Consider the following 5,363-nt stretch of genomic DNA (forward strand, 5'->3'; position numbering starts at 1 on the left):
TCCATAAGGCTGCGTTCACATAGAAGTATACTATTCGGGTATTCGGGCTCGTTTTTCGAGGGCACGCGAATAGCTTGAATCGAACGATAGGATTTCCTCACACCGGTTCACATAGGAGGGCACTATTCGAAAGTACCGAATAGCTGCGAAAAGTATAACAAAGTAGGAATCGAGCTTGTTCAATTTTCTTGCAGCGTATACTGTCTCTCGTTTATGAAATAATGACACTTTTGGTCTGGATTTGCCCTTTAGCAAAAATAAGGATGTAGACTGACATTCTGATGCAGTTTAGAAATTGTTAATAAGATTTGCTGGGATGTAGGAGGAAGAAATCCTCACTGCATGGGATGGTGAGTTGACGGTGCGGGTGATGGTGTACTCGGTGCCCGAATACCGAATACCGAATACCGAATACCGAATACTGAATACTTCTATGTGAACCCAGCCTACGGCTGCGTTCACATAGAAGTATACTATTCGGGTATTTGGGGCTCGTTTTCGAGGGCACGCGAATAGCTTGAATCGAACGATAGGATTTCCTCACACCGGTTCACATAAGAGGGCACTATTCGAAAGTACCGAATAGCTGCGAATAGTATAGCAAAGTGGGAATCGAGCTTGTTGGATTTTCTTGCAGCGTATACCGTCTCTCGTTTATGAAATAATGGCAATTTTGGTCTGGATTTGCCCTTCAGCAAAAATAAGGATGTAGACTGACATTCTGATGCAGTTTAGAAATTGTTAGTAAGATTTGCTGGGATGTAGGAGGAAGAAATCCTCACTGCATGGGATGGTGAGTTAACGGTGCGGGTGATGGTGTACTCGGTGCCCGAATAGCGAATAGCGAATACCGAATACCGAATACCGAATACTTCTATGTGAACGCAGTCTTATAGACTGTTGGTATACCGTATATAGTTGCAGAGTGCGGTCACCGAAGAACGAATCAAAAGTCAAAGAATCCCTGTCAAAAGAAATGCACATCTGGGTCAGTGTCACTGAATCCAGGCAGCCAGGTGAGCTGGAGCGGTATTGTTGTCACATCGTAGTTCATGGCTGAGTTACTCACTGTGATGCCGTATAGGTCCATCGTGTACTAGAGTTAGTACCAAATTTACACTGACTGGCAGATATATGGAGTTGCAAGGATGGACTTTGCATCCAACATTTCACTGAACGTCTGGGACTGAAGGGCTCAAAATCCTACTGATTGCTGGAAAATATTGCGATTACGTATTAAGTGGCGAGTATTGTACTTCATAGCCTAATGTACGTGCACAATATGTAAACCTCTGGTTGCACTTAGTGCAGTCTTCCAAGGGCTACATAGCTTTAGCCTGCAATAAAGCTGAGACACGATCGTCAAACAGTGATCTTGTAAGGTGATTCCTGGGCAATAAACAGCGATATAAAGCTAGTGAAAGAGAGGGCTGTACCATGTGAAGATATAGATATTCCTTAACTTCTTACTTTGTGTCCGATTACGACGGTGAAGTTTGACTGTTGTTTTTTTTTTTTTTTAGTAAACGCTATGACAGTGAACTTGAAAATGGCATGGAATTGTATTTTTACATTATATCCGTAAATTTAGATCCAGATGTGATGCATAGGATCTCAATGAAATTTTAAAGCACTTGTTGAGAATGGGATACTGCCACTTTTAAGACCAGCAGTACATGTTAATAGATATAGACCATAGGCAGTGTAAGTCTCCACACTATACTGATACTGGTACTGGGTCGTTTATTGATTTAGGAAAGATAGAGTTGGGTCATTGCGGCAAGAAAATATTCGTGCGAAAATACACCATTCAACTTGACCACGATATATCCGTATAACATTGTGGGTAGACTGTGTTTTCTCGGTATGCGATTCCAAACAATCTTTCTTTGTCATGTCTTCATATTTGTATTACTTGTGATGCAGGCTGACTAAAGGAATACTTTAAAAGTGTTATTCTACGAGACTTCAGTTATAATTTTACTTTTTTTTCCTCCTCAAAAGAAATGTGAAAATGTAATGATATTGTGTCAAGTGCCTACAGCTTTGGTTCAGTGAACTTGATTTGATATGCTGTACACCACATTCTGTCACTCATATTCACAAGATTGTACATTTCTACACTGACCTGAGATTAAACAGTACACATAGAGTCTTTGGCATTTTGTTTTTCCTACTTGTGTGATTATAACAATATTATAATCATAATCCATAGTCAAAGCCTGTGGCAAATGTTATGTTAAGAATGCTCAGTTAATGAACAGCGTACTCAGAAGAACTGCAAGGTTATAAGAGTTGATTGAATGAGAGATTTGAACCTGAAGAATTGCTGCTTTCTTGTCAGTCTTGTATGAAGTGAACTGGCAAAATCAACCTGTACGTGAGAGGTGAGAGAATCTGAACCCTTGTTTATACCGTCAGCAGATTTTTTTTTCTAAATATTTCTACCCTTTTTTAAAGGTGCTGAATCCAGATATGGTTGATGCAACTCTTGCATCCTGAAAAATTCTGAGATAATTACTGATATATGAGATGGCCCCCAAAATGGCCGCCACAATCTAAACTTTGTAAATGGTGAAAAAAAAATGAAATGTTTTAGGGTGCTGAATCCGAATCTGGTTAATGCAAGTTGTGTACACTTGAGGATCTTTAGATATCTAAAATTGCCGCCAAAATGGCCGCCAAATATTTATTAGATAGTTCTAAGTTATACGATATCGACTACCTAAACTATGCACTACACACTGTATTTTACTCAAAATAAGAAGAAAATAGAAAAATTGCACGTAATGTGAAATCATAAAGCAGTATATTCAAATTTGTTCTGTAAACATTGAATTTGTAACTAATAAAGTGCATTATCACATAAACAAGTAGAATTGCCCTTCACGAGCTATTTCAGAGGTTTGCAACCAGTAATTATTATAATGCTAACTGGTCGAAATCGAAGTCGAAATCGAAGTGGAATTAAGTGAAAGAGTTACAAAAAAACAACAGTAATGTCGGTTGTATGTTGCATATTTTGATATTTGGTCTGAATATTCCAAGAAACGTTTTTGTAAATTCCCATGTATCCACAAGTGGATAACATTTCGATTGTTTTTTCACCTGTTTATATACGCGTAATAATATTAAAGGGATCATAAATGTTTATTGGTGGGAATGAGGGTTGAGCTCCTAACTTTCCAAGACACTGAGAAACCATTTATGAAATGTTACAGAGAATATCATTCTAAGAGGAATTCAAAGTTTATTTGATGAAAATCGGTTTTGAAATGGCTGTAATATCCAAAGTAAAACAAAGATGCCCTAATAAAAGGTGGGTCCCACCTTTTATAAGTTAGTTTTTATGTTTTGGATATCTCAGCCATTTCAAAACCAATTTTCATCAAATAAACCTGTAATTCCTCTTGGAATTACATGCTCTTTTATATTTCATAAGGGGTTTCATATTATCTTACCAAAAATGTTGGAAACCTGAAGCCAGATCTCAACCAAGACTATACCATCCCTTCAATGGGAAAGTTTACGCCCAAATATGTGGGTTGATTTAATGCACCAATGTTAAAGGGATGCTATAGTATTGGTTGAGATGACGATTAGGCTTTCAACTTTTTGCAAGATATCAAGAAACCCCTTTTGATATAGCATATACATAGCTAACCATTCTAAGAGGAATTCAAAGTTTATTTGATAAAAATCGGTTATGGAGTGGCTGAGACATCCAAACACAAAGTAAAACAAAGCGATCGTAATAAAAGGTGGGTCCGACCTTTTATCAGGATAGCTCTATTTTGGATATCACAGCCATTTCAAAACCGATTTTCATCAAATAAGCGTTGAATTCCTCTTAGAATTACATGCTTTTTCATGTGTTATAAGAGGTTTCTCATTATCTCACTAAGAAATGTTAGAAACCTGAGTTAGATCTCAACCAAAATATACGATCCCTTTAGTAGTAGAACACATCAATAACGTTTGAAGGTTTTCCTTATGTATCTCATCCATATTGTTGCCCTGCATGCAGTGACGTCACAAACTATTGTAGTTTTCCCATTCAACGATGGTGATGATGAAATTTTAAAACCTTCAAGCTGATTGTCTGATTTTCCTCAGACGTCGCTGATGTATTCTACTATATTGCTGCATTCACTCGATCCATGCACACATGTAGTATGAATTTGTTTCAACTTCCTCTTTAAGTCACTATGTTTGTCTGTCTGCCTGTCTGTCTGTCTATCCACCTTTCTCCTTCTCTCTATCCCTCTCTTTTTCTGTCTCATCACAAAATAAGTGTGCCATTGTAGAAAGGGCTGAGGTTTAAGACTAGCTTCCCAGTATCGACCAGAGTAGTCTTGTATAACATTTCACGTAGATACTTGAATGAGCAAATGAATAAATAAACGAATAGATATGTAAATAAAAAAACAGAATATTAATTGTGAATCCATTGAACATGGAATGTGCACAGTCACAAGGCTATACATCTCTTCAGACACACTGGCCCGAATTCACGAAGGTGGTACAAATGAAATCATGGTTTAAACCATGGACAAAAACCATGGAGCGCCAAGTGTCGAATGTAATATTTCGTTGCGAAATCAGTCATTTCGACGATGAAATGATTATTTTGTGACGAAATGACATTTTGTAACTAAATGAACATTTCGTCCACGGAATGATAATTTCGTTAACGAAGCGGTCATTTTGTCGACGAAATGACCAGTTTCGTAAAGAAATATTCCGTGCGACACTTAAACCATGGTTTCATTTGTACCACCTTCGTGAATTCGGGCCTTTGGGTAAAAGAGGTCGCACACAGCATTTCCCAGGGACCTTGGAAAAAGGCAGAATATCGTAATTGTTCATCCACAGTTTCCACATGGAAGAGGAAGCAAACCCCTTCAGCTCTTGGAAAGGTCGTATTCAGTTTATTTCTTCTTTTATTTTATAACTTGCTCTATACAAATTGCAGTTGTTTATTCAAAACTGGCAAATCTCGCTTCGGCAATTGTATGCATGCTATACCCACACAGCATGGATGATAGTCTAGCTTCTGGACTCTTTTTACTCGTAGCCGTGATTGTACGCGACAAGCCGTATGAGGGCGTGACACCCGAGGATTGCGATACCCAAGGTGTTGGGCGCGCAGTCTCTCGATTATCGCGATAAGAACATTTGCGCCATCTCTTGGTCGCACCAAGGAAAAGGGGACGGAGCCCAGACTACATGGATGACTGCACATAGCTAGAGTCCAAAGCGTTTCATTCTGCAATACGGTAGACCCTCGAGCATTCAAAACTTCGTCCTTCCACAGTTAAGTGTTCCACCTTCGCCGTGTTTTGGTTGTGCGCGACACGAGA

Source organism: Diadema antillarum, unplaced genomic scaffold, assembly GCF_040938485.1.
Source record: "Diadema antillarum isolate AM-2024a unplaced genomic scaffold, OU_Dant_1.0 seq00001795_RagTag, whole genome shotgun sequence".
Lineage (NCBI taxonomy): Eukaryota > Metazoa > Echinodermata > Echinoidea > Diadematoida > Diadematidae > Diadema > Diadema antillarum.